The sequence below is a fragment of the Lemur catta genome, chromosome 22 (assembly GCF_020740605.2).
Source record: "Lemur catta isolate mLemCat1 chromosome 22, mLemCat1.pri, whole genome shotgun sequence".
NCBI lineage: Eukaryota > Metazoa > Chordata > Mammalia > Primates > Lemuridae > Lemur > Lemur catta.
In genome coordinates this window covers 12,731,808-12,755,971 of record NC_059149.1, presented here as the reverse complement: position 1 = coordinate 12,755,971, position 24,164 = coordinate 12,731,808, and the positions used below count along the sequence as shown (strand labels likewise).

Here is a 24,164-nt window from a genome sequence, read left to right as displayed (position 1 = left end):
ATGAGTGGATTAATAAAATGTGGTATAGGCATACCATGGAGTAATGGTCAGCCATAAAAAAGTGGCAAACTACCTCTTGTAGTATACTGGATGGAGCTGGAGCCCATTCTTCTAAGTGAAGTATCACAAGAATGGAAAAACAAACATTACATGTACTCAACATCAAATTGGTACTAATCAATTAACACATGTGTGTACATATAGATGTAACATTCATTAGGTGTCAGGCAGGTGGGTGGGGGAGAAGAAAGGATGGGTAAATTCATACTTAACGGGTATGGTGCACACTGTCTAGAGGATGGGCATGCTTATAGCTCTGACTTGGGTGGTGCAAAGGCAATATATATAACCAAAGCATTTGCACTCCCGGTATATTCTAAAATTAAAAGAAGGAAAGAAAACTATACCAGCAAAGCTATCATTCAGAAATAAATAAGAAATAAAGTTTGTCCCATGTGAGCAAAAAAATGAGGGAAATCATCACTAATAGACCAGCCTTACAAGAAAGCTTAAGGGAGTCGTACATCTGGAAGCAAAAGGACCATATTAACCATTATGAAACCAAAACTATACAATTCACTGGTAGAGCAGATCCGCAAATGAGAATGAGGAATCAAACATGACTATAGAAAACCACAAAGAAGATATCACAGGAAGAAAGCAATCTCATTTAAAGTAGCTGGGAAAACAAACAAAAACCTACCTAGGAGTAAATTTAACCAAAGAGGTAAAAGATGTCTACATTGACAATTCCACAATTGAAGGGGACACACAAAAAAATGTAAAGATAGCCCATGTTCTCATGGATTAGAATAATATTGTTAAAATGATCCTACCACCCATAGAAATGTACAGATTTAATGAAATACCTATCAAAACATTAATATTTTTCACAGAAATAGAAACAAACAATCCTAAAATTTTTATGGAACCATAAAAGACCCCATATAGTAATACTCAGCAAAAGAATAAAGCTGGAGGCATTACACTAACCTAACTTCAAAATACACTACAAAGCTATAGTAACCAAAACAGCATGGTATTGGTATTATATAAAAACAGACATATAGACCAATGGAACATATTAGAGAACCCAGCAATTAATCCACATAATTACATAAAACTGATTTTATAAACAGGTGCTTGGAACATACATTGGGGAAAGCACACTCTTTTAAATGGTGCTGGGAAAATAAGATCTACACATGCAGCAGAATGAAAGTTTGACCTCTATCTTTCACCATATATAAAAAAAAACTTAAAATAGATTAAAGATTTAATTGTAACACCCAAAATCATAAAACTACTAGAAGAAAACAGGGTAAATGGTTCAGGACATTGGGCTAGGCCAAGATTTTTATGTCTAAGACTTCAGAAGGATGGGCAATTGGAACCATAGCAAACTAAAAATCTTTTGCACAGCAAAGAAAATAATCAACAGAGTAAAGAGACAACTGTAGAATGGGAGAAAATATTTACAAACTGTTCATCCAGCAAGGGACTAACATCCAGAAAATGGAAGGAACCCATCAACTCAACAGCAAAAAAACAAATAATATGACTTAAAAATGGACAGAAGATCTGAATAAACTTTTCCTGAAGAAGATGTACCAATGGCCAGCAAGTGTATGAAAAAAATGCGCAATAGCACTAATCATCAGAGAAATGAAAATCAAAACCACAGTGAGATGATATCTCACCCCCTTAGAGTGGCTATTACAAAAAAGGCAAAAAAATAAAAATAAATGTTTGTAAGGATGCAGAGGAAAGGGAACTCATACATTGTTGGTGGAAATGTAAGTTAGTAAGTACAGCTATTAGGAAAAACAGTACGAAGTTTCCTCATAGAACTAAAAATAGAACTACCACATCATCCAGCAATCCTAGTATTGGGTATTTATCCAAAAGGAAAAAAATCAATATACTAAAGCGATATTTGCACCCCATGTTTACTGCAACACTATTCATAATATTGAAGATATGGAATCAACCTAAATATACATCAATAGATGAATGGATAAAGAAAAGATAGTATATATACAGAATGGCATTACTATTTCAGATATAAGAAAGAATGAAATCCTGTCATTTGTGGCAACATGGATGATCCTGGTGTATATTATGTTAAATGAATTTATGTCAAACACACAAAGGTAAGTATTGTGTGTTCTCACCCATATGTGAGAGCTAAAAAATGTTGAGCTCACAGAAATTCAGTAGAATTGTGGTTCTTAGAAGCTAGGAAGGATGAGGGCGGGGAGAACAAAAAACATTTGGGTGGAGGATACAAAATTATAGCTAAATAGGAGGAATGAGTGCTTGTGTTCTATAACACTGTAGGGTGACTATAGCTAATAATATTTTCCAATAGCTCTAAGAGAGGACTTTTAATGTTCTCAGCACAAATGATAAATGTTTGAGGTGATAGATACATTAATCACCCTGGATTCTCATAAATATGTACAATTATTATGTGTCGACCAAAAATAATTTTAAATTTAAAAATAAGGCTCACAGCTTCAGGAAGTTTCACAGGATTTGAGATGGGAAGTAGAACATCCACACTGCTGTGGATATTCTTTGAAAACCACCAGAGATGGTGAGTTTTCTTATGTGTTGTCCCAGATAAGACTTTTGGGGCTACCCCCGTTAGAAATGGAGCCTTCCGACAAGACTGTTTGCAATGTGGTGGCAGGCCTGGGTAGATCCAGAGATTTCTTGAGAGCTTTGCTGCCCTTTCATATATCTCTTCTTAGCAAAAGACATTTAGTTGAATTCTTAAGTGAGGACATAGATGGCCTAGGGACAATCTCTTGAAAGCTTTACTTCTGTGCAATCCAATGCAAGCACTCTGTCCACCAAAGGTGCATCCTGAAGCCTGGAACAGCCAGCGGGAGACCTAAATTCTCTGCTTGGCTACTCTTAAAAAAAAACAGGTGACTATACCACAGGGAGTTCTCTTTAGCACCCTATGATTCAGAACCCCGTTTTCAAAAAGCAGCTTAATGTTGGCAATCATTATTTCATATTATAATGTAACCCAAAGTCTAGGAAAGACAAGCATTGTGGTGTGTCTGTCAGTGGTGGTGACTTGTAACCCATGTTATCTTTAAAGGATATTTTCATAGAATCACACCAATAATCCACTAACTGTGACATTTGTCAGTCATGGAGAAGCTGCCATGTATGTGGACTTAATTGACCTGTGGCTCCAACAGTGGGTGGTCTATTTGCTTTGCTGCAGACAATGTCCTCTAGCCAGCCTGCGTCTTGGCCACAGCGGGACTATCTGGTGCCTGTTCTACATAAAATTGTTGTATTTTTGATGAGAAGGGGAGTCTTACCTTGCCGTAACCACTGGAGTACTGACAGGGGATGGACAGCTCGTGGACTGAGAGCTGCAGCAGGCTGTCCTCTAACACAAGCTCCTTCTCTCTCTCTGCCAAACAGGCTTCCTCAGGGATGTTGCTAAGCCCATCAGAAGTTCAGCTCTACTGCCATGGGGCTGGAAACTGCACAAGAAATGGAAATGCACTGTGACTTCCTCTGTCCTCCTCTTCTCCTTGAGCCAAATAGCAATTGAGCTCTGGTTTCAGGGAGAGAAAGAGGAGGTGTTAAAGTTTTTTCTTCCTCATCTTCCCATCCCTGCTTGCTCCCAGCCACTACTGTAGCTACGGGGAACATGTGTTTCCAGGTAACCTGACAGATCATGGGAATCGCACCTTTGGATTCCATCTCTTTGGGGCCCCTCAGAAATATTCCCACAGAGTCATTTTTTCCAACAAAGTGTTTCTCCTTCCTAATTCAATTCTCCCTTCACTTTGCTATTGGAACCAGGGACAGTGATAATTTTCATTGGAAATTGAATCAATTGCAAATCATGGGAAATGAGCGTGGTTTAAAACCTCAGGTTAGGTTTCTTGGAATTCTGAGCCCAGTCCCTTTCCTGTTGCTCACAGGAAGTTTTGACTGATGTCATTGGAAACTGTGTGTGTGTGCATGTAATTTAAGGATCTAGACTAATACCCTTCTTTCTGATCTTATCTAGTGCCTATATCACTCTTCATGACTAGCTAATATTTGGAGCCTTGTGACACTGACGATCCAGGCAACCATTCCTGACTTTCTCAGTCTGAAATCACCGTCAAAAACTAGCCCACTTGTGGGGGAAATCACAGAGATTTTTGTTTATCAGGTGTAGACCTTTTTTCAGGATGCATATTTAGATCAAGCCTGATCCTTGATAACAACTCAGAAGAAGTTATTAATTCATGTCTCACAGTTTTTCACTTCTAATTTTAAGAGAAATTGGAATTACCCTCAGGTAAGAGGGAAGATCCTTTAATATATGACCAAAACAGCTCTTGGTTTGTTAAAATATAAAAAATGGTGGGGGGAGGGAGTCAACCATGTACAGTGAGCAGAATTCCACAAAGATCCATGGAGGTTCTGGTACAGGGACATTATTTTCCTATTGCAACATTTGTGGTTTGGCCGAAATCCACCAGGCACCTTGCAACCAAACAGCAAGCCACCCTTGAAGTTCACAATTCATTGTGCTTCATCCCACCAAACTTTAGTATTTAATGACAGGAAAACATATGAAGGTCCACATTTCTCTAACTTCTCCCAAGCCCTCTTTTACAATCTGTCCTTTTGTCTGTCTTCTTTCAACACAAGCGTGGTAAATTGTCTAAGTAATGTCTCTAAGGATTGTGATGAGAAGACTAACTCTTTAAGGGATACAAGTTAATATGTTCTCTCTCTATCATACATCCTAGTTCTTTTTTTTCTTCCTCTTGTCTATCTTCCTTGAGCAACACTGATCTGTTTTCTTCGGGGGTCTCTTTTGTATTCCCCATGCAATGTTTGGCAGGCTCCCAAATGACTTTTCCTATTCTCATCCAATGAAGATATAGAATAATTCCAAAGCTGTGGTTCTGGTCTCTTTCTAATCCTTGAAGTGCAGTGTGAAACATAGTGACTGCTCTTGCTGGATTAAAAGATCCAATTCCACAGTATTGACTTTTAGCTTGCCACAAACCTACCTCCCTCCCAGCAGCCCCTTGTAGCTTCTGAAGTATTGCTTACTGTCCATCCACCACCACCAAAACACCTCACAAAATTCAAAAATCCTCGGCACCTTCATGGTTCTATAAAACCCAGCATTCTGATTTTGGCGTCTACTGGGCTCTTGCTCTGATTTGAAACTCTACTTGCATCCATAGTTTGGTGTAAATTAAGCCTTACTTTTCTCTTTTTTACATGATGTAGGGGGTTTTATAGAAAATACCCAACTCAGTGTTGCCAATTTCTTTCTTTTCCTCTCTCCATCCCTCCCTCGGGTCAACAAGCGAACTCACCCCCAACATACACAAAATTGGGAACTTGCTCACTGATCATAGAGTCAGTCCTCCATTCCATACCTTTCCTCCATCGTTTTAGAAGCTCTTGATTTCCTCTTCTGGTATTTCAGTATCTTCTCCCTCTGAGTACACAGACGTGAACTCAGAATAGAATGTAAGGGGTTTTCAGTGTCTGGTCAAGATTCCTTTTTGAGCAGCGGCAATCTTCCTGGAATTACCAACTTCTTTCTGAAGCCAGCGGTTCATCAATGTTGGGCTGTGAAAAAGACACACTCCATGAATGCAGGAATTTTTATCTGCTGTGTTCACAACAGTTAGAATAGCACCTGGCATATAGGTTCTCAATAAATATTACATTAATGAATATAATTCTTAGATATTCCATTTATGAGTTGGAGAAATTTTATTATTTTTAAGCTTTATCATGAAAACATCTGAAGACATTTGTAGGCTGCTATATTTGACATTTTAAGCATTGTAAGTGTTCACATTTTCATCACAAACTGAGATTATTTCTTTAAAATGCACTTGGGCTCAGTTATGTGAGGAACAGACATACTTGCAGAAGAAACATCATAATGGCTACCCAAAGAGAACCCTAAGTTCTACCTCCACATGTATTGGTTGGTGATAGCAGTACTGGTAAAACTAGTCATTTGGTGAATTTGAGATGCATGTAGTCACTTTGGTTATTGAGATACATCACCTGTGTTTTATACCAACTGTAGACTTTTCAAATTCAATGTATTGGACATACATTTTTGTGGCCTAACAAATGGCTACTCTAGCCAATCCCAGGTTGCTATTACATTGTTTGACAAGTATGTGCCTAACTGGCAAAGAGGTCAGATGGGAATATGTGAAAACATCCCCGCAGTATTGTGTGGCAACATAAGAGAAATTAAGGGCCAGAGAATTAAGGCAAAATCCAAAAAGAAAAATTTTTAGTCCTAGGACATTTCTGCCCGAAGTCACTACAACTTTGAAAGGCCTTTTCGCTGGCTTGCTAGGAGACTAACTGGTGATCCTGCTTGGAGTTTGTTGCCATGTTTGCTCTTCCCCTACCAGGGGCTGTCACGGAACCACCTCAGTAAGTGACAAACTCAGAGGTCGCTCAGACAACTGGTCTCCTGGTGAGAATAAGAGAATGAGGCTGAAGTCAGAAGCCTAGTTTTATGGACGATTGTCCTCTACTGCAGGATGCAATGTTTGTCCCTTCACCTTACAGCTAACCAGAATGTGGGCTCAATCTTTGGGGCACTAGAGATGAATGGGCTTCAGAATGAATGTGGCAGTCTAAAAAAATACCTTCATATTTTAGAACGACATTTTAGCTGCTGGGACCCCAGTTGTTTCCTTTGTGAGTTTCAAATACAAGAATGCTACAGTCCCATCACCCAGAGATAAAAAAAATTAGTGGGTTTCGATTTTTCTTCTGGAATTAGAACATATAGAGGTGAATCAAATATCCCTGGGACAATCTCTAAATATCCAATAGGTTAATTAATTAGTAAATCATGATGTAACAACTGATGGAATATTTTTCAGCACTTAGTGATTATTAAAATCAGATGAGAAAACACTTGTGGAAAAAGCAGAATACACATTGAATATATGTATAGGCACAATTATAGCTCACAAATAAAACATAAGGAAGCCCAATAGGAAATACATTTTTAAAAGTTATCATGGGATTATGGGTAGCTTTTTTCTATATACATATATTTTGATAACATATTGTAATGAAAGAAAGCAAATTTCAGTTGGCAAAAATGAATCATCAAAAATTCCTGGAACATTAAAAAAAACACAATGAAAAATAGCGTATCATCGGATTACTGGGAAATATTTGCAAATGTTAAAAAGTTGTTGTATCATTTATCTACATTATGAGCAGCAATTAACAATTACATGACAAATGCATTATTTGGTGATGATTCTGTATCAAATGGGAATTCAAAAGATAGCTTTCAGTACTCAAACCAACACATCGTGCAAAATTGTTCATATCCTCTTTTGGTTTGTTTATTTCTCTGATATGAGCCAGGTTTCTTCTGTGTTTTTGGCCAGGGCTGTGTAAAACTAATTAATAATTTCAGTGGGTCTATTTACCACTCTAACCCTCCTCCCCCAAATATTTCCCTGGTCCGAATTAAGGCAATTATTTTATTGGAAAAATAGTTCCAATAGCTTGGCTCACTGCCTCCAACCTGATTATTGTGATTATAAGCTATTTGCTGAAATTAAATGCTATTGGCTGCATGCTGGCTGAGTTACACAGAAGACAAAAAAATTGGACACTATTTGCATCTATTTTTGCAAGGAAAAAGAACAAACAATTCTAGTCTATATTTTTAAACTAACCAAATATTTTCCACAAAGTTCTCTTCATTGCACAATTTTTTTTAACCTCAATCCTTGTTTTGTACACTTTGTCATTCCTGCATTCGTTTATTTATCCTGTAGGCATTTTTGTTTTAGAACAGTTTTAGATTTACAGGAAAAGATTGCAAAGATAAGGGAGAGAGTTCTCATATACGCCACAGCCGGTTTTCTCTTATTGTTGGTAATTTACATTAGTAGGGTACACTAGTTATAAATGAACTAATATTGATACACTATGATTAACTAATGTCCATACTTTACCAAATGTCCTTTTTCAGTTCCAGGACCCCACATTACATTTAATTGTAATATCGCCTTAGGGTCCTTTGGGCTATGACAGTTTTACAGATATCCCTTGTATTTGATGATCTTGAAAGCTTTGAGGAGTACTGAACGGGGATTTTGTAGAATTTTCCTCTATCAGGATTTGGCTGATGTCTTTCTCGTAGTTAGACTGTGGTTATGTGTTTTGGGGAGGAGGATCACAGAGGTGATATGCTGTGATGAGAACAGCACTTTAAGGTACGTGCCAATAATGGGACTTGCCCGTGCTGCACGTTGACCTTGATCATCTGGCTGAGGTGGTGCTTGCCAGATTTCTCCTCTGTAAAGTTACTCTTTTTTCCTCCATTCTCTACTGTACTCCCTGGGGAAAAGTCACTATCCCCAGCACATACCTAAGGAGTGGAGAAGTTATGTTCCACTTATTTGGGGACAGAGCACCTACATAAATTATTTATATTTCTTCTGCATTGGAGATTGATCTACTCTCCCCTAAGTTACTGATATCAATAACTTATTTATGTCAATATGGAATCATGGATATTTATTTTATACTGTGAGTTATAATTCAATACTACTTTGTTGTTCCAGCTTTGGCTATTTGGGAGGGCTTTCAGTTGGCTCTGGGGCTCCCCTGATATACCCCCATCCTTGTGGAATTTTTTTTTTTTTAATGTGAGCACTTCCTTACTCTTTGGTACTAAAAGATGCTCTAGGATTATCATAGGTATTTTCTGCCCCAGTTTTATAATCAGCTAATTCTCCAAGCAGCTGTGTTTCTACTTACTGTAGAAGGATATTAAAAACCAAATCTGGGTGCTAGATGTGCCCATTACTCCTGGGGTGCTGTTGCTTCCAGGCCCCTAAATGTTGACAGAGCAAGGAAATAAATGTGTGTATACTGTATAAGCACACATTTCTATAAATATTTCTATGTGTAACCATCTACATATTAAGCTATACATGAGTTTATAATGATGTTTTCAACTCTAATCCATTGCCACATGGATCATTCTAGACTCCTCTCCTGCTTATCTGTAAATTCTGGCCCTGAAGATGGGGAAGAGAAAACCTAGATCTTGCCACCTACCATGTATTTATTTAATTCTTCAATTCCAGTATAGATATATAATGGTATCAGAGTTGTTACACCTTACACAGCCATTTATTTTTGAGCAGAGTTTTTTGTAGACCATGGGTTGCCCGAGTTTGAGATACATATATATTTGTATATATGTTTTTAATAATCTTCATTAAATAGCATTATATCTAGCTCACAATTTAAACATCCCTGTTAGTACAAGCATATGATCCAAAGTTATATTAGTAATGCAAAAATATTATAAATAATGTTAGCATACTCATCCTCCTCAGTTTAGATAAGAGCAAACTGAGAGCAGAGAGGTGCATACTCCAGTTCCTACAGATGATGAGTAACACAGGCTTGCTGTCATTTGATCCAAAGATTTCTGTGTTAAAATGGTAGCACACCAGTTACACTTGATACACTATCTTTAAATTTCTTTTAAGAGATCCTAAAGATACATTAAAAAACAAGACATTGCAACTCTACTGGAAAGTAAGTACAAGAGAAAAAAATGAATAGAAATTTTATTGATTGCAGCTCCAAAGAATTGGGCAGAGAAATACCCTAGAGTTTTCTTTACCTATGCACAGACCAAACGCAGATGCACCACAAGCAAATAGGATTATCATAGAAGATGAACCAAATATCTACCTAATTCTACAATAAAGGAGCTTCAATGTCTAAAAATATTCTTGAGATGTTTGCCCAGCTAAAATTATTAATAAACATGTTGAAGGCAGTAAAAAAGAAAAACATCATTAGTGAAATGTTTTCCTGAATGCAGAGCAAAGGAAGGAAAGATGATAATTATGAAGGAAGTTGTTGATCTAGAAATTAGAGAATGGATGTTTTACCTAGATAGGACATCAAAAGGGCAGAGAAAATGCAGTTTTTGAAAGTTCTTGGTAGTATAATACATCTTGTAACTCAAGTAAAAGATACAGTGACTGGAATTGTTGTTTGCCTATGAAATAATTGGCTATCTGGAAAATGCAGGAAAAAAAACAACTAAAAAGCTCCTAGAATGAGTAAGAATAGTAACATATACACTTTACTACAGTCACAAAGAAGTTATGATCTTTAGTAGTAATAACCAGTTAGAAAACATAGTGGAAAAGTATCCCAGTACCCATGGTGTTAGGGAACTGCTCATATATTCAAGGAAAATGTACAAATACCAAAGCAGAAAGGACAATAAGTAAGAATCTTCAGGCTTAAAAGATCAAAAGATGCAGCTTTCCATGGGAGGGGTAGGTTTGGATCACAGTGTACTGCTTTTCTGCCTTCTATGCTGCCTTGAGGGAAGGAACATTAGCATTAGTAATACTAATAGGTAACACTTACATGGTTCACATGAGGCAAAAGCTCTTATAAATGCTATGTGCATATAACACAGGTAATCTTACCTCATTTTAAACCTACAGGGTCAAGAAGTCGGCTGAACCCTAAAGAAGATAAACCAAAGAAATCCACACCACAATGAAACTTCTGAAAACTAAAGACAAAGAAAAAATCTGGAAAGCAACCAGAAAAAATGACCTTACCTTTCTACCTACAGAAGAAAAACAATTTGTATGACAGCAGATTTTTCTTCAGGTAATTATCTTATTATCTCTATTTTATAGGTGAATAAACTGAGATGTTAGAACATTCTGTAACTTCCTCAAGGTCCCCGGACTGGAATGTGGAAGCCAGGCTGTGTGATACGAGAGTCTGTGTTCTCCACCCTGCGCTTAAGGAAGCCATAATGAGGCAACCATTACTTTTAAGATGCGTATATGTTCAGGCCCAAATCACCAGAACAGCAAGTTGTACAAGGTTGTGGAATCAAAGCCCCACTTAGAAATAAAATGTGATTCTCTCTGGCATGTTTTTCATTTATGTGTTTCTTTGGACTCTCCCTGCAGTTTGAGAGAAATTGAGAACTGGTAGAGGATTCAAGTGTTCTAGATCCTACACAGGCTAGACTTAAAAACAGTGACGATATACATAACTATTTATAAACTTAAGAATGAACATAAGAAGAACCATGTGGCACCTACAAAATAAAAATAAGATGCTTACAAACCAACTGGGAGAAATAAAAGATTTAAGGACTTGTACTTCAGGGAATATGAAGTAGCTATACTTCATCTTTCAGAGTCTCCTGTTTATTTTGTATATAATGTCCAGGCTTCTTAGTTGTAATTAGGAGGAGGAACAGGATGAAGAGAATGAGGGACCCTAAAACCTAAGGAATAATGTGGTGAGTTGTATTGGTGGTTTTTTGTTTGGTTGGTTTTTGTCTCTTCTATCCCCCTCTTGAAGCTGAAGATGGTGGCAATTTAGAAAAAATGTGTGTGTAGACGTGCCAATGTGCACAGACAAAAGGAGAAACACCACCAACCCGAATAAAATCTGCTTTCTTTAGCCAAAGGCCAGGATAGGGCAGCCCAGCAAGAGAGAAAACTTTTAGACAATCTATTCCAGCCATACACTACCACAAAAGGAAGCAAAGAAAGAAAAATAAAAAGTGACCCACCCTGTCCACATCAGTAAAAACAGAGCGGAAAGTCTAGATGTCCATGTGAAGAGGTCGCAACAAGGTCCGCCAAGAGCCCTGCAGAGGTCGTGTCAAAGAAGAATAAGGAGGAAGCTGGGACATTCATTGCCACAGACAAGCACAAAGGCCCTACCTGGAGTGTTAGGGGAGACCCCACGGAGAGCCTGGACGTCAACACCTACTTGGCATTAATGAGGTGTTCCTTCCCTCCTTGCTTGTTGGTGTCAGAAGGAGCCTAGTGCAGAGTCCAAATGTTTAGCATTCTCCTTCAGCAGTGAGGCCACCCCCACCATGGTGCCAATGGAAACCATGTGAGAAAGACTTGAACCCTGCCCCGCAGTAATAGTGATGTGTCACCTTTCCCTTCTGAGCAATGTCAGAAAAAGCCAACTAAAAGTTTAAATAACTACAGTCCCACAATACAAAATATCCAGGATTCAATCCAAAATTACTTATCATACAATGACTAAAGACGATCTCAAACTAAATGAAGACAATCAATAAATATCAACACTGAGATGACAAAGTTGTTAGAATTGTCTGACACAGATTTTAAAGCAGCCTTGGTAAAAGTACTACCAGAATTGATTATAGACATGCTTGAGACAAATGAAAAAATACTACAAATCTCAGAAAAGAAAAAAGAGAGGAACCAAATTACAGTTTTAGAACTGAAAAATACAATAACAGAAATGCAAAGCCCAGTGGATGGGCTCAACAGCAGAATAGAAAAGATAGAGGAAAGAATTTACGTACAGGAAGACAGAACAATAGAAATTATCCAGTCAGAACAACAGACTGGATAAAATGAACAAAGCCCTGTACTTGTGAAACTATATAAAAGATCCAATATGCGTGTCACTGGAGTCCTGGGAAGAAAAGAGAAAGCAGGGGATGAAAAAGTACTTGAAGAAATAATGGCTGAAACTGTCCACATTTTGCAAAGACTTAAACCTACAGATTTGAGAAGCTTTGGAGAACCCCAAACAGAACACAGCAAAGAAACTTACACCAAGAAATTTAATAATTAAACTTCTGATCACTAAAGGAAAAAAATATAGAAAGCAGCAAGAAAATGACAGTTTATCTATAAGGGAAAAACAATTTGAACAGCAGATTTTTTCATCAGACACCGTGAGCATCACAGGAAGTGGCAAATATTTTTTAAGTGCTGATGTAAATCAATTGTTAATACAAAATGCAACACTCAGTGAAAATAACCATTAGGAATTAATGGAAAATCAGGACATTCACAGATAAAATAAAGTTTAAATTTGTTGCCAGCATACCTCCCTAAAAGAATAACTAAATAAAGTTCTCCAACCACAAAATTATAAAAGAAGAAACCTTGGTATTTCAGTAAAGAAAGAAAGAACATGGTAAGCAAAATATGGATAAATAGATTTAATTTCTCCTCTTGGATTTTCTAAATTGTGACTAATGTTTGAAGCAACAATCATAACATTATCTGATATGATTTTAAGTATATGTAGAGGAAAGATTTAAGACAATTATGTTATAAATGAGGGAGGGTAAAGGAACATGAGATAACCAGTAAAATGACACACCAGTAGAGTATGATAAATTATGTACATGTAATGTAATAAATAAAGCACCCACTTAAAAGGCAAAGATTGGCATAGTGAATTAAAAACATGGCACACTATACTATATGCTGTTTACAATAACCTCCAAAGATAATTATATAGTCAGGGTGAAAGGAAAAGGAAGGGAAAAAATATATCATGCAAACATTATTCAATAATATCAAAGTGAGCTTCAGAACAAAGAAAATTACCAGAGACAGAGAGAAGGGTCAACTCACCAAGGGACATAGCAAACAACAAAGCTGGAAAATAAGTGAAAATGATGGAAACTTCATCACCCCTCACTCAACAATTGGACCAAAAAAAAAAAAAACAAAAAACAACCAATAAGAATATGGAAGAACTCAATAACATGAGACAACAAGATTTAATTGATATTGCTCGAACATTCTACTCTACAACAACAGACTATGTGTTCTTTTCCAGTGCTCACAGAACATATACTGAAATAGACCCTGAGCCGTAAAAACAAACCTCAAAAAATTTAAAATAATTTAAATTCAACAGAGTATGCTCTCCAACCAAAAAGACCCAAACTAGAAAGTAATAACAAGGAATATCTCCAAACACTTGAAAACTTAACAACAGCATTGATGTAACCCATGGTCACAGAGGAAGTCTCAAAAGAAGTTTTAAAAATATGGGACACTGAATGAAAATAAAAACACATCCTATCAAAATTTGTGGGACACATCTAAAGCAGAGCTGATTAAAAATATATATATATACAGCACTAAATGCTGTAGAAGAAAAGTCTCCAGTCAATAATCTATTCCCAACTCAAGAGCCTAGAAAAGAAGAAAAAATAGACCCAAAGTAGGCAGCAGGAGTAAATAATAAAAAGAAATCACTAAAATTGGAAACAGAAAAACATCAGAGAATAAAACCAAGAGCTGGTTTCTTTGAAAAGATCAGTAAAATTAACAAGCCTCAAACAAGACTGTCAAAGCAAAAAGAACTCACCTATCCCAGAAATGAAACAGGGATATCACTACTGCAAGACATCCAAAGGGTAATAAGCAGATACTATGAATAAGAACTCGATACACATGAATTTGACAATTTGGACAAAATGGGCCACTTCCTTAAAAAACAAACTACTACAACTCACGCAATATAAAATAGGTTATTTGAATAGTTTTATAACCACTGAAATATTGAACACATTATTTAAAAATTCCTAAACAGGAATTCCTCCAGGCTAAATAGCTTGCAAACACACGTATTTAACAGCAGTTCTATACAATTGCTTTGAGAAAATAGGAAAGGAACATTTGCCAGTTCATTTTGTGGAGTTAGTATTACCCCAACACCAAAATTTATATTATAAATTGATAAAATGTAAAACTCCTATTTATTAGAGAAATTTTTAAAATAAAAATTATAAAAATACTTGGAATTAATAACAGCATAACAAAAAACACTACAGACCAACATCTCTCATGAATATAGACACAAAAATCCTTAACAATATATTAGCATATAGAAGTCAATATATAAGAAGAATTATTCATCATTACCAAAGAGAGTTATTCCAAGGATCGAATACTGGTTCAATATTCAAAATCCGTCAATGTATTGCATAATATAAACAGCTAAAGAAGAAATATAATTGTATTAGTACAAAGCATTGACAAAATTCAACACTCATTTATGAAAAAAAAACTCAGAAAAATGGGAACAGAGGCAAACTTCCTCAACTTGATAAAGAGCGCCAACAAAAACTTTCAGCTAACATTTTCCTTAATGCTAAACGACTTGATGTTTTCTTCCTGAGCTTGAGAGAAAGGCAAAGACATCAGCTCTCATGACTTATTCAACATAGTGCGAGAAGTGCTATGAAGTGCCATTAGGCAATAAAGGGAAATAGAAGAAAGAAGTAACAATGTCCTTAGTTGACAAAGCATGTTTGTCAACCTAGAAAATTTCAAAAAAAGAAAAAAAGACTATTATTGATAGTATACAGAACAACCTGAATTCAGAGAATTATGCTGCATGAAAAAAAGCCAATCCCAGAACCTCACATACTGTGTAATTGCATTTATAGCACATGCTTGAACTGACAAAATTATAGAAATGGAGAACAGATTAGTACTTGTTGGGGATGAGGGGGTATGAGTGGGAGACAGGAGTTGTGGATATAGAAAGGCAACCTGAGAAATTCTTGTGATGAAAACATTCTGTATCTTGACAATATCAATGTCAATATCCTGGTTGTGCTATAGCACAATAATTTTGCAAGATGTTATCATTAGGGAAAACTGGGTAAATGTTACACAGGATCTTTCTGTGTAATTTCTTGCAACTAAATGTACATCTACAATGATCTCTAAATAAATGTAACTACATAGCACACACACATGGGTAAAAGACAATTTTGCTAAGGATTATTTTTGTCCTAATTACTATGTAGATTTTATACAACAGAGATCACAATCCTCTAAAATGTATATTATAAATTGACAAAAAGTAAAACATTTGTATATGACAAAATAAAAGATGAACAAAAATTATAAAACACTCATTCAAATGAACAAGAAACACTCTAAAACTGCAATATACAAGTAGCAAATTTATGGACAGTTTACAAAGGGAAAATATGTATGATCAGTAAAAAAAATTACAAGATGTTTAATATCCTTAGTTATCAAAGAAGCATGAAATGATATTGCACACATCTTAAGTCTCTAGCAGAACACTGAGCAAACTTAAAGTTCCCACTTCACCTAGAATTTAATTTGCTAGGTCATTTTTCCTCAATAATCTAAGTGAATTCATAACTCTTCTCTCTGAATACATCCATCAGAATAATGGACAAGACACTGTGTGTCCCTTGCTTACAGCTTCCTAATTTCCCTTCTTGGCCTTCTTAGAATAAGTCTCTCTTCTTAGATGGAATAATGGAGTCTAGGAAGAGGGCTTGCAACATAAACCTCAGAGGTGGTAGGTGTTTCTAAGAAATGACACCTTAATGGGCACATCCTGGCACCCAACTCACAAGCACTGGGTGTCACACTCCCAGGGACCTTTAGAGGGGGCGGTAGTCTCCAGCTACGGGCTGACGTATACAAAGACAGGGCTACCTCTTGGATTTCCAATTCTTGAATGTACTCCACGCTTTTGGGTTGAAGTATTACCGGTCTGCACAGTTTCTCCTCTTACTCCGTGACAAGTTTGAAAAAGGAGAATGAATTAGAATTTTGGTCTGAGATTGGGGAGTGAACAGGCCCGGGCCTGACATTGACAGGCCCCAGGCAAGGGTATGGGGCGGATACAGCTCACAGACCATGAGCAGTGAGGTGGCTCAATCCAAGCCAAGCAACCCCTGCCCACAACTTGGGCAGACCTCCCACCTCTGTGTACATCACCTTTTCAAGGTTAGAAGGACAGATTCAAACAGAATTCCTATAGAAATTTCCATAGATTCCCATAGAATTTCTTGAGTGCTGAGCCAGAATATGGCGGCATTGACAGAGCTAGTTCCCTTCCACCGAGGCCCTGCCCTGCAGCCAGCAGCCCTTCCTCCTCTTCCACCCTGGGCTCTGCCCTGTACTGCAGGTGCCTCCCAAACATGCATGTGGACACCCCAGCCACTGGGCTCTGTGCTCACTCACAAGTAGCTCATCTCAGGCTACCCGACCTTGGCATTTTAGCTTTGGGTTCTGCTCTTTGGAAGCAGGACCTGGTGAAGAGCCTGCATAGGCCCAGGAAGTGAAACCAGGGATGTTTGGGCAAAGAATTCTGAGGTTCCAGGACCTAGAACATGATCTATAAGGGCATGGTATGGTCTCTGAGTGAACAAGTCTCTGGCCCCATGACTCTGCCCTGGTCACAGGAGCTCTGCTACAGGGCAGAGTGGGTTTTTCAGAAACACGAGGCTCAGAATAGTGATACTTCTTGCCAGATCTAAAGGTAATTTTCCACAAGAGTGGAAAATTCTATAATTTTCCCATTGACCATTAACAAGCAATTTAATTGGTTTCATTCCCATCCATCCACTTAAAATAGTCTTAATGAATTACTGTGCATATTCAGTCTTCGCAGCATCTTAGGCTTTCACAGGGAAAGTGGTAGATCTGGAAGATTGGGTGGGTGCTGCTTTTCTCTCTTATGCTTGGAGAAAGAACAAAGGGAGACCCATTCAGTGGTGGAATATGGCTTTGTTTTTTCTCTCTGTTGCCATATGATAGGACACACTGTACTGCTAGGATGGTCACCAAGATATTCGCCTTTTATGCCATGTGTCTTTCTCAAAAGTATTTGAGACAGCATTAGAATCCATTTCACTTAAATTTGCCCTTTTTTAAGCTTTTGTCATCACAAAAAGTACTTTCACAAATAGCATTTCATTTCATTCTGATATAATAGGTTGCATTCAAGAGTAACGTTCTTCTGATTTCTAGTTTTTGGTTCAGTAGAATAAACAACTATAAATATTCACTGAATAAATATATAGTGAGTGATTTTTATGCAGCAGGTACAATGTTACATGCTGGGAATATAATAGTAAACAAGAGAGACATGATTCTGTCCTCATTAAATTTATAATCTATTGGGGAAAACAGATCCCCAAGAAAACAGAAAAAAAATTTTAAATAATTAGCAATTTTAAGAGGTATCTTTAAGGGGGAAAATATAAGATCCTGAAATGCAGAATGTCTGTAGATTCTGTGTATGTATCTACATGGGACTTGTAGCTCTATTTCAGGTCTTTGCTCAAACATCACTTTCTTAAGCCTTTTCTGACCACTGTATTAGAAATTGCCGTCATTCTACTTTAGCACTCCTTATCTCCTTACTTTCATTTTCTCTTCTACACATGTACCCATGTGCAAACACATATAATTGGCTTATTTTTTCTTCTCTCTAGTTATATGTAAGCACTGTAAGGATGGGGGTTATTGCTTTTTTATCGTAATGAGTTTCACTCTTTTTGTGGGACTACAATGGTATCTGGCACAGAGTACAGTGGTCTCCCTTTATTCACAGGGCATATGTTCCAAGATCCCCAGGAGATGCTTAAAATTGCAGATAGTACCAAACCCTATATTCAGACAGTCCCCGACTATGATGGCTTGACTTAGGGTTTTTTTATTTTATCATGATGTAAAATATGCATTCAGTAGAAACTACACCTTGAGTACTGTTTTTCACTTTCAGTATTCAACCAATTATTAATATAGGAGATACCCAACACTATTATAAAATAGGCTTTGTGGTAGGTGATTTTGGCCAACTGTAGTCTAATGTAAACGTTCTCAGCATGTTTGAGGTAGGCTTGTTGTCACCTATGATGTTCAACAACTCAGGTGTATTAAATGTATTTTTGACCTATGATATTTTTAACTTATGATGGGCTTATCAGAACATACTCCTATAGTAAGTTGACGAGCATCTCTGTACTAGTTTTTTGATCCGATAACCAAAACAGGTACAGGTAGCACATGCAACACGGATATGCTGGACAAAGGGATGATGCACATCCCAGGGGGGATAGAGTAGGATAATGTGAGATTTCATCCCACCACTGAGAACAACGTGTGATTTAAAAATTATAAATTGTTTAGTTCTAGAATTTTCCATTTGGTATTTTTCAGACCACAGTTAACTACAGGTAATTGAAATCACAGAAGGTGAAACTGCAGATAAGGGGGGGAGGGAAACCACTGTGGGTGCTCAGTAAATACTTGTTAAATCGATAAATTAGGTAGTCAAGTCAGGAAAGGTTTTCTGAGAAGTAAACATGTAAGCTGAGACTTAAAGATGGAGCCGAGTCATTCAAGGGGAGTACGAGGAGGAGACCTTTCCAGGTGGAGCAAACAGTACATGCAAAGGGCCTGAGGCAGGAAAGAGGTAGACCTACAAGGAACTAGGGAAGCCCATGAGCTGGGAGCCTGTGTTGAGCAGCAGCTGGAGCTGAAGTTGGAGATGTGAACAGGGCCAGGTTGTGCTATGTTATAGGCCAAGGTATAGACTGGGCTTCATTGTAAATATCAATAAATTAGGAAGAGATACAAGCAAAGCAGGACATTGGGTTTAAACATGATCACTCTGGCTTCTGTGTGTAACTACTACTGGAGGATGACAGTATTGTTGACCAGAGAGACAAATTATGAGACTTGTGCAACAATAGTGATGATAATGGTAGCCAATATTTATATATTATCTCATTTAAATTAAAATTTAGTTTAATTGATAAATTCTCAATATTTTTCAAGGTTTTTTAAGCTTTACTTTTCCATATTGTAATCTATGTTACTGTAAGATATAGCAAAGCAGTCATTGTTCTAAGGTTACTATATTAGCATTTAATGGGGCTCCAAGGAGAACACTGTGATTCCAAGGGATTCTTCATCTTAAAAATTTTGAGAAATGTTCCCATAGATATTTAAGAATTACAATTAATTCGTAAGCAATTGAAAGTGGTGTTTGGAGAAGAATAGTAATGTAGAATAGCAATGTAGAATATCCTGAATTACAGGATATTCTAAAAGTGGTAATTCGGCTGGGAAATGGGTGGGGGAATCCAGGTATTAGAGGAGAAAGTGTAGACTCACATGAGTGCAGTGGGAAATATGCGAAGAAGATACATGCAAGAAAACTGCAAAAAATTGATGTCTGATTGAATAGAGGGAAGCATGAGAGAGAGAGAGAGAGAGAGAGAGAGAGAGAGAGAGAGAGAGAGAGAGGGTGGGGGGAGGGGGAGAGAGAGAGGGTGGGGGGGAGGGGGGGGAGAGAGAGAGGGTGGGGGGGAGGGGGAGAGAAAGAGAGGGTGGGGGAGGGGGAGAGAGAGAGGGTGGGGGGGAGGGGGAGAGAGAGGGTGGGGGGAGGGGGAGGGGGGGGGAGAGAGAGAGAGAGAGTAGTTAAGGATGTCTTCAAGGCTGTGAGAAGGAGGGAGGTAGTAGATGTTTTGTGCCCTGCCCAGATCCCATTTATGTCCCCACTGCATCATCTCCCAACTGCAATGGGTTTTGTCTGCTAAGATCCACAGCTATACTCTTGTCTGGAGAAATGTCCTCAAAGATTGTCCTCAGTAGAGAGAGACTGGAGCTGCCCCACTACCAGAGAAATTATGCCTTGCCTCCAGGAACAGCTAACAGCTAATGACTGACTGATAAGTCTTGGAACATGCCTCAACGTGAGACAACTCTACGAAGCCATTCATGCTTCCGAGTGCTGTGGGATCAGGCTGAGGCTTGACTTCCACTGAAAGCACATCTTGCTTAGCTTCTGCCTTATCTGTTTCCATTACTTCCTCCCAGATTTCTCCTGAGAGCATTTTCTCCATAAATCACTTATGCAAAGATCTGTCTTGGGCTTTGCTTCTGTGGATACTAACCTAAGATAGCAGAAGAAGAAAATACTGGAGCCACTGACAGAAAAGGAAAAGTGAAATAGGGGTGTTAATTTGGACTTGTTTGATAGATGCGATCAATCTTTTCCCAACATAGCCTGAGTTCTCTTGATGCAGTGTTCACGCAGGAAAGGTATGATCGGAGAGGAGGAAATAATGATGCCCTGAGTAAGTGGGCGTATTTCAAGTACACTTGATCTAAATTTGACTTTTTAATATCATTTAACTAGAGATCCAAATGCCCATTGAACGAGTTCTAAGGGCATTTTATTGAGTGACCTAAATTTTGAAAATCTAAGTACTTTTCAAATAGAGACTAGAGAACCCACGAGCACCTAGGGATCCGCAAAACATCCCAAACAATTTTTCAAGTGTTTTATTTTTGGCAAAACGCGGTTTAACTCATTTTTGCAAGGACTCTTCTCTCAGTATTTAAACCCTTGGGCATTTCAAAGGAAATTTAATCCATATGTTTCTGATTCATTTACATTTTAAGTCATAAAAATGTTATTTTTATAAGAGCAGTTTGATATCCAAGAAACTTTCTGAGCCTTTAAAAAAATCTCTTTAAAGTCTTGTTAGTCGGAGCCAGGGAGCAGACATGGTGTGTGATGCGCCACCCGAAAATGTAATCCAGACAGACACAAGCAGAGACTGACCTCAGAGCAATGCTTGCCACGGCCAGACAAAATAATAATAATAATAATAATCATGGCAACGTGATTATCAAGAAAGTTGGTTTGGACACCAGAGAATCCTTAGGAAACCAAAGGGAAGACAATAGCAAATGATTGCAAACATCAAAGTGGGATTCATTACTGTGTCCTTGATGTGTTTGAATCTATTAAGGACTAACTAGACAATCCTACGTTACAGCAAGTATCATTCCTGGCAGCTTTCAGGAAAATCAGCAGAATTCTACAGGACAAAGTCCTGTATCACCACCCACATGCTTTATGTAAAAAAAAAAAAAAACTGTGCCTTTTCTCAGCACGGCGTATAATAAGGCATCAAAACAACAACATCCAAGGACTTTGAGTAACTTACTACATATTCTTACTACAGAGTACTAGGCAGCAATTAAAATGAGGTAAATAAATATTTAAAGATGTAGAAAGATGCTCACGATTTGTGGCTAAATGAAAAATATGGTGACAAACCTGTACGTGGCTATTAAAGGACCACATTTTTTGTTAAGGAAAAAGGGAATATCAAAATTATGTTTATATATGTGCATTGACATAGTCAATAGTAATTATCTGTAACTGGCAGGATCGAGGGGTTTTTCTTTTGTTTGCTTGGGTATGTATGTTTTCTGACTTTTCTGCAATATGCATTGCTTAATTAAAAAGAAACTGGTTTTGTCTGCATTTTAGAAATTGTACAGAGCAGTTTTCCTGAAATATCGTAAGAGAGCAATGCCTTTCTCTTTTTCTCCAGAACAACCATGCACGGAGGCCAAGCCGGAGGAGGTGCTACGGCAAGCGCTGGATGATCAAACCGTCTGAGAGCTGCTCGAATGCACGTCTTCATCTGGAACGGCTGAACCTGTGGTGACCATACCGTGTGCACCCCACATTGGTCACACGATCTAACACATGGGGGGGGGGGTACGCGACAGGGTACATTACTTAAAATCAGAACCGTTCTCCACATTCTGGGACATATGGTTGTTCTGGCTACGGGGCACGTTTGCTTCAGAAAGGAGGAAAAATTCTGAAAGGCAACCTAAGGAACACTCTCTGAAGGATTAAAAAAATATAGATGCAGCTGGTAATTTATAAAACTATAGCCTGCTGGTACTGAACCTCCCCCAAGCAAGAACTGATGCTCCCTCGTGCGAATGTAGACGGCATTTTAACTCCAAAGGACGATGACTTTCACATCTGTTGGCACCTCGTCAGTTGCAGTTTGAAGCCCTCCCTGCACCAAATGTGCGTGCCTGCCAATATTAATTATCTCCATAATTCTCCTGAAACCTGTCAAATAAATGCTTTCCCCCGAAGAGCTGTTCTCCCTAATATCATTAGCACCCCCATTTCGTCTCCGCTTCTCTGCCGTCCCCACCAACCTCAGGGCTGATTCGGAGTAACAAGCCCTTTGCAACTGGGCTCGTTAGATCCTCTTTGATCATAAACACGGAGTAATGCAAAGCAGAAAGGTCATTTTCTGAGCCCCCATGGGTGGGGGAAAAAAGTGAAATAAATAATCCTTAATGCTTTCTTTTTTAAAAAAGTGATTCTGCAACATTCCAATCAAAAGGAATAGGATAAGTGGGGAATTCAGTTAATTATCTTATAAAATCCACTTATTTCGAAACCCTGGAAGGATTTCCTGTTTTAACATTCTGTGATGGTTCCATTTAAATACGGTGTATTCTTTACCTTCTGGAATGGCTAGATCCATTCTAAATAGGCATTAACTTTAATGCTGAGAAATGATGAAAAATTTAACCAGTTGGCCTGTCATGGCTAATCATATTCTTGCGCCACACGCTTTCTGCTGGACTCACGAGATGATGAACTCTCAGTTCCGTGTCCTATGGGATGTTCTCAAATGCTGGCAAATCTCTCTTCCGACAGACAGCATTTTCTTCAAAAGTTTACCAGGGCCCTAGTCATGGGTAGGAGTCATGCAGAGTCAGGGTCCATTACAAATCAGACCTACATAAGTGAACTTCAGAAGTCCTTCATCCCAGAGCGAGGCAATGGGATGTTTTATTGATTTCCTGATCTGAGAAAAGACGTGTGTGTATTAGAGAGAGAGAGAGAGAGAGAGAGAGAGAGAGAGAGAGAGAGAGAGAGAGAGAGAGAGAGAGAGGGAGGGAGGGAGGGAAGGAGAGAAAGGGAGAGGACAAGGAGGAGAGGGAGGAGAGAGGGAAGGAGGGAGGAAAAGGGAGCTTGATTTGGTCTTTGATATGTTCATGTCCTAGTGTTCTACTGGTGTCATCATGCCATGAGCTCTGGATTCAAATATCACCAAAGCAGTGGCACTCAACATTAGATGGGCTGTAAATTATTACAGACTACAATAGGTACCTAATAAAACTCTCTCATCGTGTTAACTAATGATTGATTCATTCTTTTAACAACTTGAGAATCTACTACATGGCGGCCAGCAGGGTAGGCACAGAGCACACAGAGGTGAGTGAGACAAAATCTCTGCCCTCAAAGAATTGATACTCTTTGCAGTTAAACTAGCAAAAAGAAAAAGTATGCGGTGATCAGTAAAAAAACGAAGAAGGTTGTATGAATATGGTGCTAATGAGAAGATAACTTTCTCAGGAAAGTTGGCACTTGAGTTTTTAAGAATGATTAGAAGTTAAGGCCAAGGGTGGAGTGTGAATGCAAAAAATGAATGAATGAATGAATGAATGAAAAATTACCTAGTATTTTTTGGTCAGGAAACATCATCTCATTACCACCTAGAGCTGGCAGGCGTATAGACTGCACCCCCCTGCCAAGAAAACATAAATCATAAGTACACTATGATCATATTTATGTTGAAAACATTAAATTTAAAAATAGTTTTGTATATCAGC

At 38.0% G+C, this 24,164-nt stretch overlaps 1 long non-coding RNA gene across 2 annotated transcripts in view; it reads left to right on the top strand.

The window, feature by feature from the left end:
- Positions 1–22,889, top strand: part of LOC123626482 — an 85,912-nt gene extending 63,023 nt beyond the window's left edge. Inside the window, exons 4-5 of one of the 2 annotated variants that reach the window (XR_006730877.1) lie at positions 10,545–10,716; positions 22,064–22,889. This is a non-coding gene — a long non-coding RNA (uncharacterized LOC123626482). Of the gene's footprint in view, positions 1–10,544; positions 10,717–10,788; positions 10,979–22,063 lie in introns of those variants that run through there. The other variant, XR_006730878.1, reaches the window with a different exon arrangement.
- Positions 22,890–24,164: the final 1,275 nt, after the last annotated feature.